General features: G+C 39.3%; 1 protein-coding gene across 2 annotated transcripts in view; it reads left to right on the top strand.

Moving 5' to 3' along the window:
- The first annotated feature begins 3,713 nt into the window (after positions 1–3,713).
- Positions 3,714–15,320, top strand: part of PIP5K1B (phosphatidylinositol-4-phosphate 5-kinase type 1 beta) — a 252,655-nt gene continuing 241,048 nt past the window's right edge. For both annotated transcript variants that reach the window (XM_075208689.1, XM_075208679.1), the window contains exon 1: positions 3,714–3,986. The gene's annotated coding sequence lies outside the window, so the exon portion shown is untranslated. The remainder of the gene's footprint in view (positions 3,987–15,320) is intronic.

Below are 15,320 nucleotides of genomic sequence, written 5' to 3'. Positions count from 1 at the left end.
GCCAAGTACAGCATCGGATCCACAGCAGTGCAGATAATAATAAGTAGCCAATATAATGAAAACGAAAACCTGCTTCAGCATTAGACAAGATAAGGACTAGTAGCAACAGTCTATTCAGTAATAATATCAATAACTTCCCCACCATGGTACTAGGCAAGTACAAACAATGAACAGGTGGCTATAGCCAGGACTGAATGCCAAGTTGGTATAACAAATGACAGATAAGTGGTGGTCACACAAATAGCTGGGTAAATGTGGCAGGCAGCAGAAGAAACAGTGATCAAATGAAAACCAGATCAGATACACAGTGAAACAGGTATGCTGGACACTTGTCAGGTAGACTCAATAATCTGGCAAAGTAGCCTTGCATGATTGTACCTTATAGTTGCAGGTATGTGCCCTGACAACTGTATGAAGTTACCACTCATTAAAATACTTCCATGTTGCTGCCCAACAAGTACCACTCCAGACATTAGAGACTTATGGCGAGAGAATTGATACTCCAGCACCGGTACTGGAAGCATCAACCATGAAACGTGAGGATGGGTTACACATCTGGTAAGACTGTGTAAAAGCACCATTCTTATCAGACATAGCTTTCATCTGTGCCCTTTGACATTGCAGAGCCTTTCTTTGGACTCTCTCATAAAACCTGTGTTCCAACCATCCTTTCTCAACCGGTAAATTTACCTGGACACAAAACAGATCAGAGACGTGCCTTTTAGTTGGCACAAAACTTCCTAGGTTGGCACAGTATCTAAAGTGAAACCTGCTTCTGTATCCTTTTTTTTTTATTTAAACAATTTATTTTTGAAGAGTCAAATGGTACAAAACAGTATGAAACTGATATAACAGTGTAACATATCATATCAACAGTACAAGATATATAGTATGTCCAGCGGGAAAATAAGGACACCAACGTTAACATATAAGTATCGGATGACTCCGTTTTTTATGTAAGGAGGAAGGGGAGGGTGGAGGGAAGAGAGGAAGAGAGACAGCATAGCTAGAGCTGTGGAGTGAGAAAGAAGAAGTAAAAGAAAAGAATTTTGATCCGGAGGTCTGTATCTATAGACACATCAGAGGAAAGAAGTCAGCTTCCTTTGGTCAGTTAAAGGGAGAGTGAAAGTTGAAGAAGGATAACCATGGGGACCGAATTATATTAAAGGATTTAGAGGAGTTGTTGAGAATGCTGGTTATAAATTCCATACACCGAATGTGCCAAACACGATTGATTATAGATTGGATGGAAGGAGGGTTCTACTGCTTCCAGTCAGCGGCAAGTTGACATCTGGCCGCAGTGAGAATATGCCGACTGAGTTTATTTTTGTGACAACAACTGAAGTCTTTCCCATGACCTCACAAAAGAAATCTCCAACAATACTCAGGACATACACGCTCCAGGGACCACATCTACCTCACCCCCTGAAGAAGGGAGACATAGAGAAATTATGCATATACCTAAAGACCCTCCCAATGAAAAAGGACTTTTAGTACCTCGAGATTAGACTTTACACAGCACTTGAGGAACAAATCGACGACCTTCAGGCTGACATCGCCCATATAGCAGACAGAGTGGCCTCTCCCTAGGAAAGCAGAGAGGTGATAGAGGAATTATGCACCCATTTCTATAACCTAGACAACAGGGGCTGCTGGAATTACTTAAGGGTTACTTTTCCAAGGAATAGTGAAGGCCCAACAAAAATCTTTACTGAGCTTCTAGATAAAGACCCGGACAATGTGATAGCTATTGATAGGATAAATCCAGGAGAGTGGCCATTCTGGTCTCAAAAGAGGGACCAGATGACAGAGAAAACTGTACTGCACATTGGGGAAGGCAGAGGCAAATTCTGCAACCAAATATACAGCTTTTCCAACCTCTATGACCCAACCCAGGATCAGCTGGCGTTCCTCACCCAAGCACTAGAGCAGATAGATGATAATACAGAGGGAGCTTTAGTTATCAGGAGAGATCAATTGGGCCCAGGAACCCCAGATAGACAGCACTGGCAGGGAAAGAAGGCTGCCTTTGTTGGAGGCCTGAAGGGTTAAAGAGATCTTTCATGTGTACCAGCTGATGGGCTCTTGGCACATCTCTTATCCACTCTGGTCAGGCAGGCTTATATATTATACAAACCATACCCCAGATTTCCTCTTCTCCACTGACACAGAGAAGGCCTTCAATAGAATTGGCAATTTATGGAGGGTGTTCTGGAGCTCATGAAATTGAGTCCTTCCTGTAGACAAGTCTCATTATACAAATATCCCTCAGTGAGGGACAGGGTTAATGAAATACTCTCTGGCAGGGCCCTAATTTCCAATAACACCTGACAGGGCTGTCCACTATATTTTCTCTATTTGTACTCTGTATTGATGCCCTTGCCAGAGCAATCTGCTGGAATTCTGATTTCAGGATATAAGGCATTCACCAAAATACCACCATATCTACTATGAAGCATGGTGGTGGCAGTATCATGCTTTAAAGATTCTTCTTTTCAACTGGGTCAGATGCTCTAGTCAGGATATCGGCATAATGAATAACTCTAAATATCAAGATATTTTGAAAAAAGGGGTCTATTTATTAAATTCATGTGGTGTCACTTAGCACTTCCCTGGGTCAGGTATCCAGCGAAGCCTCAGAGGCTTCAGCTCAATCTCATTGAAAATTACAGGTAACGCCATCCTGAGATGGTGTTAGCTTGCTGCAAAAAGCAATGCCTAATCAATTGGAGAACTTCACAGACCCCATATAAGATTTCTTCTGCATTGAACCCTTCATAAATTATGCACTGGCCATTATAAGGAGAAAACTGCAGTTGTCTCTGTATTTATGGCTCACCGCATCTTAATAAATAGACTCAAAAATCTGCTATATGCTGTCAAAATCTGAATGTAAATTTCTACTTCCAACATAACTGTCCAAAGCACACCTCCAAGTCAGCCAAGGAGATCTCCTCATAATTTGATGGACCTTGATTTTTTTATTACAGGGAAGAATGGGTTAGAATTTCAATGTCCTGGTGTATGAAGTTGATACTTAATCAAAACGACTCACTGGGTATTGTAACCAGGCTATTGTTTTCACTTTAATTTTGTTGGCTGCATGGTCACATTAAAGGCAGAAAAAGATCTGAAATGATTTATCTTGATATTAAGCTTTACATCGCAAATATCTGCAATATCAATAAGAATTTTTGAAGAATGATATACTTTATTTTCCCCATGACTGTACAACATTGTTTTTGTCATTAGATAAAGCTGCAGGATATAGTTGGTTGCTGAGATGTTTTTTTTTAACAATTTTTTGCACTGTGGCTTATTGTCACTATTTATGTAGCCTTTCATAAATTGCATAATCACATATTAGAGTTCTCTATTCCATATTTTGCATTATAGTCCTAAGTGTTTGGATGCACCAGTGAGATCCCCATAGTCTACAGAAGCAGAATACAAATTAAACGTACACATTTACAATCACTGTGTGTTTTTTTATCCTTTTCAAAGCCCTGCTTTTTGTGCAGCAGAGCATGCAGCCGTGTGTCATAGCTGAAGGGCTTCTTTGTGGCTCTGTGACCCGCACACAGTGCATAACATAGGAACTGTGTATCTGCAGTACACTGGCTTACTGTATGAGAATGCGATGCTGAGTATAAGGAAGCCAGAGAAACAGGGAGGGGGCTCCGAGCCATCCAGGCGGGGCCTGCTATAGTATTAGTGCAGTGCGTGTATGTGGAAAGTCGGGGGAGCGGCGACGCCAGTTTAGCATTGAGTGAAACCCATCAGACAGGCGGGGGCGGCTCAGTGTAACAGTGTATCTGTGCACTATGTAGTTACCGACATATTGCACACAAGCCTCTTGGAGACTGGATCTTGTACACAAGATAGAAAACTGCCGCATTGTTATTTCATTGCCTGAAGGAAAGAACGGATGATGGAATTGACATGTTGACAGAATCCAGTGCTCAGTGGATCACAACATCGATGAGGTGAGTGCCAAGTTTGCCACTTTGGTGCCCGGGAATCTTGTAAGCGGGGGTGTCTCACCCCTTTGCCCATCTATGACCAGTCTATGTCATTCTGTGTGGTGCTTTTGGAAGGACCCTGTTTTCCAAAAATCTGCCATTTCCACTCTAAAAATATTGGTCTGCTATCACCTGTGTTCTTTTTTATCCCATTGATAGCAGTGTTTACATGTTATACTGATTATGGACAAAATGTATATTTTACCACTTATAAATGTATCCTGCCACTAAGGAGTTACATTTCACCATCATAGATTTTTTTTATGTCGTTTTTCTGCATTACACCAGGCTGTGGCTGTTATGAGTCTCTGTAAGAGGTTAACTAGGTTTTGTATAAGTTTACCACTTATACTACAATCAATTACCCTCACCACTTCCAATTGTATCCCTGGTCAGTCCCACATAATCTGATTGCAGGCTATGTGTATTTTTGGTGTGAGTTTCTGATCATGGAAAAAGCATATGTAGTTCTGTCATGTGTGAACACATGAAGGAGTTAGGTGTACACTTGTCATATGAATACTAATTTTTCCTCTTCCTGTTTACTTTCTCATCACTTCTTCTCACACCTAGCTCTGAAAAAGTCAGTGGTCTCCTCTTTATGTTCTACCTCCCTTGGCACACTGTGTACAAAATGTTTGTCCTGGCTGTGAAGATACATTTGCATTGCTTTGCCATTTTCTGTAATGTAGATATGTATCTGGGAGTTTGGATTGATAGAAAGCTGCTATTTGTTCTCTCAGTATAATGCCACTGCCATCTAATTTTCCAGAAAATATCTGAATGTCACCCACAGCTTGATGGTGCTGTGTGTGCTTGAACACCCCAATATTTGTGCTGCCTTGTCTATGCATGGCATTTTCAGCCATATGGGCATCTCCAATTATTTAAAAGTTGGCTCCTCTGACCCATAGGCATTTTCTCAGTGCATTTTATTTATACATGATGGACACCAAAATGTTTACTGTGATCTATAAGTATAATGCATGCTACAAGAAAAAGTACTGATATTGAGAATGAAATGGAATTGAACTTAGTTTTATGATAATAATTTTAATGATCATATATATATATATATATATATATATATATATATATATATATATATACAGTACTGTTATATGCAGTATCAGTTTCATTCATAATCAATTTTTCCAAAAAATGACCCTAAAGGGGCCAATTGAATTCTGCTGCGAGTAACGCAGCGTTAACAGTATTGCCTTTAATACAGTAATTTTAACCTGGATTTCTTCTCGCGGCTTATTAACGGTAATTATGTGCAGTTTTACCGTATTAACGGTATAACTGCTACTGCTGAGTTATTTGTGGCAGAATTGAATCGGCCCCAATAAGTCATTGATTATGGCACCCATAGGGCCTCATTTAGCGTCAGATGCAAAGTTTGTTTAAGAAGTGTAGGAGTGGGAGTGTTCCGCAGCTGGGTAGGGTATTACAAGTGGCAAGCAACCCCAGTTACATCCCACTCTTAATACCCTACGGAGCTGTGAGCAGTTCCTGCAGCTAGCTAACTGCTTGTGCCACCTAATTCCTGCCGCACAGCTTTAGCCCTGTTTTGACATGTGTTGCGTCTGCATCTCACTGCGACTAGGATGTATTTACATGGTCACACCTTCACAATTCAGCGTTCATCCCATTCTCTCGTAGTGAGTCGCAGGCTGTCGCAAGTGTTAATTGCGTCCAAGATGAAGGCGGATTTGATGCTTTCTGCACATGCATGATAGCTTTTTTTTGTTGGATGCGCCTAAAAAGGACTTTGTGTCCGACTCTAAATGAGGTCCATAATGTTGAAATCTTGCATTTTTAGAATAAAAATAAATAGAGGATTTTGTTATAGTTACCTTTATTCTCTCTATTCATCTGCCACGGTAAAATGGAATACTGATAAAGGTCATTCATCAACCACAAAATATGTTGACAGCAATAAGTTTTGTTTGTGCATAGATGGTCTTAATTGCCCATCTCAAGCATTACAGAGCTCACCCACAGCCCATCTTCATTCTAGAACTTCCCCATAAAACTGTTCTGTATGACACTTGTTCATGTTTCTGGTCTGGCTGGAAATAATACATGGTGGAAAAAGTATAAACATCACTTCAAAAGACTACACCCTCATTTATGTCAAAGGTTTTCTCCTAAAATACTGCTTTGTGTAGCCTTATTCATAGCTTAAATGAATTATGAGAGTAAGGGGACATTGGGACTGTCTTTACAACATGTGGCACTTTTGTGTGTTTGAAGACTTTTCCTAGGAAAGCTCTTTTCTGTATAACGTTTACCTGAAGGCCAGAATGTGTCATATTGAATCTATAGGCTGAAGCCTGGTTTCCACCACTATGGATGAAATGTAATAATCATGCTTTGCTGGAAAATTAAAATTGTCCTCTTTCTAAACAGTGAACACCCCCTTAAAATACCTTCCCCACTCTTGGAATCCCAATCACATAATCATTTAGTTTTTCCATGAGGGTGCAAAACTAGGCACATCCAGGGCCGGATTAAGGGAATGGAGGCCCCTGGGCTAAGAGGGCCTCCATTTCCCTGTGAGGCCCCCCCTGTGAGCCGCCTGCCACCCCCCCCCCCCCCCCAAGCGCTTACCTCTCTGTTCTCCTGTCACTGTAGTCCTTCCGCGGCGGGCTGTAAGCTCCTTACTGAGGAGATCTCACTCTCACGAGATCTCCTCAGTACGGAGGTTACTGAGCGCCAGGGAAGGACTACAGTGACAGGCTCAGCCCCCGCACTGATCAATAATGCTGCTGAGCATTTTCAAGGGCCCCCTGGATGCCTGAGGCCCCTGTTCTGTAGCCCAGTTAGACCTCGGGTTAATCCAGCCCTGGGCACATCCATGCATTTAGGAAGGAACACCTCAAGCCTCTGCTCAGAAAATGGATATACCCCCCCCCCATGCAGATGGAACCTTCTTGCCCTACATATCCATGCACTTCCCCGTTAAAAACGATGCCCCTTAAATGCGATTTGTCTTGAGTTTCCTTAGTTTGAGTGTAAAACAAGGGCATTCATTTACATATTGAACACTGCAACACATGGATGCTAAGGAAACAGCCTATAACATAAAATAACAAATAATAATAACAAATTCACAAGGCCACGTTGAAGATGTTGCTGTTTGGCCACTAGTGACAAGCTGATTCAGTACACTTCTGCTAAATAATGAATGTTCCAGGAAGAATATTTATCTTATCAAGTTGTATTGTGTTGTGTGTCCAGAAAGTTAGAGGTTACCTAATAAGACAGGATACAGAAGCAAAGATTCAGCAAGTTTATATGTATGTCATTGTACAATATGTAAAAGGAAATGTTTGAATTTTGTGCTGGACTTATTGTACTTTAGACAGTTAATTTGGTCAGTCTTATATGTGAGTCTTATAAGGAGTGTCAGCGACAGACCGTATTCTCTCATTTCAATATTAAACCACTAGACACCACATGGGCAAATTGTGACATATACTTGTCATGTTAGTGGAATGTTTTCCATTGAGAAATGTTCAACAGTAAGTCTGTCTTACATGTGCCGTATGTTGCATTTTACAAAAAATAACATAAAATTATTTATTATGTAGAAAAGAAGAGATGAGGTAAATTATCCTGAAGCATGCATTTATAAACTGCATTTATTGCTTTATTATTTTCACAATTGAAGCCCCTGAAATCAATGTCGCCTCAGCAAATTATTATACTTACAGTGATGAGCAGTTATGTGTGTATGCTAGCTAAGAAAAAAGGCAGTAATGTGGGTAACAGCAGCATTGTACAGAGATTAAGGGGTAAATGTATGATACTCCGGTTTCTTCAACTCCCGCGAGTTCGGCGAGATGACAGCTAAAATTTAAAGCGGCGCTGCCTTGTAAAGGCAAGTTTCCCTTTACAAGGCAATGCCGCTTTAAATTCAAGCTGTCATCTCACCGAACTCGCGGGAGTTGAAGAAACTGGAGTATCATACATTTACCCCTAAAAGTAAAACTTTAATTTGTCATTTTAAGTAATCAAATTAAAAAAAGTCTGGATGCTTTTGTGTGAGTAATGTATGTCAGTAATTATATCAACACGTGGATGAAAAGTGGCTGTTGTAGTTAAAAGTCAGTGTGCGTCATTTATAGTTGGACAAAGTGCCAACTTCTGTTGCGTAAGCTACGCGTTTCCATACCTCACATGCTCAGCAAAATGCATCTGTTTGTACATTTTTTGCGTATTGTAAACCTGTGTCCCCTTACGTCATGAGAAGCAAAATGATTGTGGGCAGGGACAGACAAGAGAAAGCCGAGTACAGTAAAGGTATGTTTACATAAGTGTGACATAGTTAACCCCAGATATGCCGCTTAGGAAGTGTATCGATTGCAGGTATGAGAGGGCTGGAGTAAAGAGATGTGATGACGATGAGGACGATGGCCATCCACAACACTAACCGCCTCTGATTGCAGCAGTCTGTTACAATTTGGGAAGATTCCCAGTGGATTTTTAAATAGATAACGGTTGAGGAGGTGGTTGCATTTGATAACATTTTATATGGAAATTGAGTTTCACATTTATTAATAACAGTCAAGCCATTATTCTCTCTACAACACTTCATTACATGATTATTGTGTATTAATATGGTCAGCATTTACTGCTAAGACCTTCAAGCCACATCTCTATGGGCAGCACAGTGGCCTAGTGGTTAGCACGTCTGCCTCACAATCATTCGATTCCCAACCATGGCCTTATCTGTGTGGAGTTTGTATGTTCTCCCTGTGTTTGCATGGGTTTCCTCCGGGTGCTCCGGTTTCCTCCCACACTCCAAAAACATACTGGTAGGTGAATTGGCTGCAATGAAAAAAAATAATTCACCCTAGTCTCTGTCTGTCTGTGTGTGAGTGTGTGTCTATAGTAGGGAATTTAGACTGTAAGCTCCAATGGGGCAGGGACTGATGTGAATGAGTTCTCTGTACAGCACTGCGGAATTAGTGGTGCTATAAATGATGATGATGATGATGATGATGATATTGTTAGACATAAGGACATGCATTTGTTAGGCTGACGTATGGCTGCTCAGCATACACATGTACGTATACTCTCTTTCTGCGTACGCCTTTTTCTGCGTTTATTCGTGGTAGGAAGTACATCCAACTGTAAATGTAAATGTGGGGTGTAGCTAGTAGACCACTGCATCTTCTAAAGAGAAAACGTGCTTTATATTACACTTAAAACCAGCAGAGATTAGTAGTCGGTTGTGATTGGCTCTGCCAAGTGATCAGCTTGGAAATAAAACCATGCACCACTAGTGAGTGGTCAGTTTTAGCCATTATTAAGCAGCACAGATTTGTGCTCATGCAGAGGAGGTCACTTTATCTATTGCTCTGTAAAAACTGAAAATGGTGTTGAAGATTAGGGACTAAGTAATCATAAACGCAGGCTTGGATCAACGTTTTACACCCCCTTAGGGCTATTTTCTGTGTTACCCCAAACCCCACTACCACCACCTGCTTACCACTGCATTCCATTTTTATAATAATCATCCTGAACTGAGCATACAGTTTAATGTTTATAATATGTAAATAATACATTAGTTATACACCAAATAGAATGCTAAGAATGTAGTGCAAACTGAGCAGACTGCCGCCTGCCCTTTACCCGGCATATATAACCTTTCCCGAAATCTAGGCCTACTCAGAAAATGGCTTTGCTGTGGCAGTTGGCAAAATAGTGCACAATTCTTTGTTCCTATAATGTCAAATCCTTACAATATAGACTAAATATCTCTCTCTGTTGCAGTGGTTCCATAACATATTTTCTTTATTGCCAACTGACAGTGTGCAGACTTTATTTTTATAAGGCATAGAACTGTTCTACAAAACCTGTATAGCAAGATCTGGTGTCACACCTTGACAGAAAGTAGAAGAAATGTATATGAGCGTATGAAAACAAAACAAAGCAGCCTCTGCTTGCAAGACAATTAAAACAACACTATGGTGACATGGAACCGCTAAGGTCTGGATAGTTTTCTATATTTTATATCTAGATTTTCATGATTTCTTTCTGTAAGCCAACTGCCAGATTTTGAGTAGCAATAAACAGGAGCATCAAAGAATAAAGCACATATACTATAGTCAATTACCTAAGCTGCTGTTGTTTCTCATTGTGGGCCTCATTTAGAGTCGGACGCAAAGTCCGTTTTAGGCGCATCCAACAAAAAAACACTAACACGCATGTGCAGCAAGCACCAAATCCGCCTACATCTTGGACGCAATTAACACTTGCGACAACTTGCAACTCACTACAAGAGAATAGGACATGGAATTGTGAAGGTGTGACCATGTAAGTAAATCCTAGTCGCAATGAGGCGCAAAGGCAACACACGTCAAAAAAGGGTTAAAACCGTGTGGCAGGAATTAGGTGGCACAAGCAGTTAGCTAGCTGCAGGAACTGCTCGCAGCTCGGTAGGGTATTAAGAGTGGGATGTAACTGGGGTTGCTTGCCACTCGTAACACCCTACCAAGCTGCGGCACATTCCCACTCCTACACTTCTTAGATAGACTTTCCATCCAACTCTAAATGAGGTCCTGTGAGTGCAAATTTACAAGAGCTTTATATTGCTGCAAGCTGTTAAAAAACACATCACATACAGCTATATTAATGCAAGAGCCAACCAAAAAAGGCTTGTGCCCATAATAATGATGAGAGGCGTAAAGAATATTAATAATAATAAAGGATAATAACAATTGAATCTTATGTGTTCAGTTTGGCCTGTAAATGTATTGCTAGTACTGCTGTTTGGTTTACATAGTGCACTCATTTAAAGGGCACTAAACCTAAAATACTAATTTTATTGAGCTATTTGATATGGTATTTGACATGGTATTTACAACTTAACTAGAGGTTATTGTTTTCTGTAATCAGTCATTTCTAGCTAGGGAGAGTAATGAAATTTGCTGTGTTGGAAATATCTTGCCCCACAAGTACAACATTATCTCAAACATATTCAGTTCTGATAAGCTCCTGAAACTTTTCCACATATATTTGTGAATGTTATTAGTAGCTGTGTTATATAAAGCAAATGACATTTTAGTTTTTAGTGGTCCTTTACAAAAATGGTAAATCCAGCAGATAATATGTTTGGTAACATGTTGTCATTGTTTTGCATGACATTGCGTGACTCTTATTCATCATGTGCATGAGTAACACACCTTTAGTATCATGCCTAGTTTGGTCTCAGATGTCTGTGTTCCCAGTAACTACCTAGCACCCTAATTGCCTATGTAATGTAATATGTACTAGTACGACAGAAAGTAGTAACTTCCATTAGGAGTAACATGTCTTTTCTTCCCTCTTCTGAAACAGTTGAACTTCACAGGTCAAGGCACCTGCTACTAAGTCGCTGCTTTACTGCCTGTCATTTTGAATAATAACAAATTTCTGACTGTGCCATTCTCTGTCGTTCATGTATTAAAATCACTCACCTGTTAAACAACATTTTCTTTGTAAGCTTGATTGGTGTTTTTCAGTACATGTCGTTGTGGCTAAATATTATTCTAAATATTTATTTGGTTTTGCACTTGGTAACATTAATAGAGGATATTTTTTTTTTGCTTGACGGCACAATCTGTTCTAGCTCACAGAAAAAAAATACTTCAGAAATTCTACAGTGAAGGCAACCATAAAAGATTGTCAACTTATATTGTGCTCAAGTCATTAAAAGTCTTTATATACTACTCTGTCAGTGCACACATGACTTTTAAACATCAGCATTTTACAGTACTAGTGCTTAGTTTGACTGCCACTGTTAAAAGCCCAAGAAAATTACATTGAATCAATATTGCATTTTACAGTGTATTTCTATTTTTGTGAAATCCCCTGAAAGCTGTTGCTTCTTAAAAAGACAGAAAATATATACTATAAACAGTAGGGGTTCTTCCCTGCTGTGGTTTATTTGTGTGTAGAAAATACAGTCCCATGGGCCAACGGCTGAGGTTTAGAAATATTTTTCTGTTGACTACATCTGTGCACTAATAACCTGAAATAAATGTTACTCTAATTATGTAAACAATTATTCTTCATATTGTGTCATTAGCATTATATTTGTATCTATCTTGGTGATTATGTTTTTATTAGATGGGAGCAACAATACAAAAATAGAGCGTTTATGTGAGACAAATAGTACACATAATATTGTAGGTAAAATGTAACACTGTACTGGCTCCTCCTGTTCACATACCGGGGCCGATTCAATACGGCCTTGTTAGTCTAGGATTAGCGCGGCGCTAGTACTATTAACTTTAATACGGTAATTTTATCCCGGATATTTGCTCGCAGCCCCGAGAGCCGTGAGCAAAAATCAGCGTACTAACGATAATAGTGCGCAGGCCGCGTTATTCCTAGAATAACGCGGCCAAATTGAATTGGCCCCAACAGTGTGTGTTTGAGCGAGGCGCATCCAAGTAGTCCTGATTACAAGCTCCTTTATCTCAGATAAACTCACTCTATCTGTACATCGTGTTTGCCAAGTTTTTCTCCCCCTTACTATTAATTACCTGAATAGCGCTGCATTGATAATGTGCCTCCAGTCCTTTCAAATCTTCAAACCAGCGGTATCATGTTCATTTTAAACTAATTTATTCTCTACACATTTTTAATACCACACCATTTAGATTAAAGGGAATGTTTACTCAAAATGTAAATAGAAGTACGTTGACCATATTATAATGAAGAATTGTAGACCATTTGCATGGTCCTGCACATTAGTCTTTCCCTTGCAAACTCCGTTTTTAACACTCTTATTTCCATATGACTCAGTCTAGAGGAAAAAGTGCTGGACAATGAAAAACCACTAAATTATTACTCATAATGTTTATTTGTAAAGTACTTAAACATTAAACTCAAAGTTAGAGTGAAGCAAATATTTGGATAAAAATCTGGTTTGATTATGGGAATCAAACATTTAGGGAATCATCTGGAAGTTGTAAAATTGGGTCAGCTGTTGGTGTAGTTATTATTGATGAATGTGGAGTTGTCTGAGTCTGATTATACACTAATTGGTAGTGGTTTTGCTTCATAGCTGCTGAGATGAACTGTGCAACTTGGGAGAAGTGTTGGGTAAGAAGAATTAGCAGTAATCTAGGTTGAAACATAGTTATTGTATACTTGATTATTAACTTGTCTTTAAATTGCTTTCTGGAACCTAAAGGGAGCTGAGCTGTGAACAGCATAAAGCAGGCAAGCTTTAATGACAAACTGTCACTGTCAGGGTCCCACTAGTCTTTCTATTAATGGAGACTGGAGAGTATGGAACCTAAATGTCCAGCCTCCTGCTGTCCTATGAAGGACCCTCTGTGTGAGCATTTTCTTTGAACAAGGAGATTCTAAGGTCCCATTGGTAAAATGGAAAAAAAAAATAATAATAATAATTTTAACCTTTTGTCATAATCCAAATATTTACACAGAGGTAATTTTAGGGGAGAGCTGAATCTGAAACGTACCCTGACTGAATACTAACCTTAGCTAAATACCAATTTCTAATTGTAAACCTTGCTAACCTGTACTTTAAAATTACACCAGGATCTAGAGAACTCTGACATCGACTTTTCAAGTGTTCAATTTATTACTAACCAAAGTACAATTTGTACAAGTGAAGCCATAAACTATAACATATTTTAGTTCCTTTTACTACTCTCATAAATAAACATTATACTTCAGAGATACAGTTGCTGCCACAGTCTTGTCTGGGTGCATACCCGCCTACAGGGCATGGTTTTATACATCTAATTGCCAGCTTCATCTCAGTGGCTGAGCACAGATGGCTAGGTGGGTTTGACTTGTGTGTGGTCAATTAACTTGTTTGAGTCTCTCGATTGGAGCTTGCAGATTATTTAATAGGTGCTTGTACATATTCTCAATGCTATTACTAGTTTCTGTGTACCGACCTAGCCTAACACCGTGACCTTAATTGAAATGCATCAGTTCCTGACCATTGGTCTCTGCTGCCTTCCCTTACCTTAATGCCTGTTTTGACCTTGATATTTATGACCTTGATGTTTTTGATTAGTGATTTGGACTCTGATACTTGTCCTGATACCTAACTTTGATTTTGTATTAAACCTCTCTTAGCAGTATCTGGCCTTGCTCTAACCTTCTCCTTTTTGTCTTTAACCCTGAGTGGTAAACACCTAAAACTGAAAAGTGCTAGAGACAGTATAGTATCAGTGAGCGTAATCAGCTCTAAGGGACAAGGGGCTGCTCTAGGGGAAGATCACTAGTAACCTGTTTTTTGGCATTTACAGAACAGGTTCTGAGTAAGCTGATATTGCATTCTCCTTCATTAGTTTATATTGAGGCTGTAATTTAAAAGTTATTCTATCAGATCAGTGTGCTGTCTTATTGGCAGTTATGTGTTGAAATTATATAAAACCAAATTAAGTTTCCAACCAGGAACTTGCTGTCTCCATGTGTTTGCTTGGGTTTCCTCCAAGTTCTCTGGCTTTCTCCCACAGTCCAAAATCATACTGGTAGCTTAATTGACTTCTGTCAAATTGACCCTAGTGTGTGTGGTAAAGAAATTAGATCAAGCTCCACTAGTGAAGGGATTAATTTTGGTATGTTATAGTTTATGCTTAATAAATAAAGGTAAATAGTAATAATAATATAAACGTTTAAACATTATGATTACAGCTACTTTGACAACTCCCAGTGAGATAACTAATTCAAGCCTTTTTCCAGGGATCTGTAAATAAAATATATGGTCCTGGTATCCAAACAGTAGTTAAATGTAATGTGCTATGAAGTACAGTTATGGCCAAAAATACTGGCACCCTAACACTTTTATCAAACTCACAGTTTACTCTAAATATAAGTTGAAATTAACAGTGGTATTTGCTCTCCACAAATCTTTCTCTGTTAATATTACATGGCCTTTGTTTTTTATTCAGAATTGAATACAGTATATCCTTTTAAATCAGAAAATGATATGGCATTGACAAAACTATTGACACTATAGACCAGGGGTTGGCAACCTTTTTCTATTAGAGTGCCGGCTAAAATCTAGTGAAGCCCAGGTGTGCCAGTTGGGTGTGATAGATATATATATATATAGATATATATATATATATATATATATATATATATATATATATATATATATACACATACATACATACATGGCTGCCTAGAGAAATTCATGGCCCCAGTACAGCAACTTCATGTGTTTATAGTCTGTTTCTGCGCATGCGCAGAAGCTCCGTTTCGGCCATCATCGGCTGCTTTGCTGAAGCAGCTTCAGCGTCGGTGTGCCAC

The sequence above is a fragment of the Mixophyes fleayi genome, chromosome 1, assembly GCF_038048845.1.
Source record: "Mixophyes fleayi isolate aMixFle1 chromosome 1, aMixFle1.hap1, whole genome shotgun sequence".
Classification (NCBI taxonomy): Eukaryota; Metazoa; Chordata; class Amphibia; order Anura; family Limnodynastidae; genus Mixophyes; species Mixophyes fleayi.
Note: the sequence above shows the minus strand (reverse complement) of the source record. Positions and strands in the feature narration are given on the sequence as shown.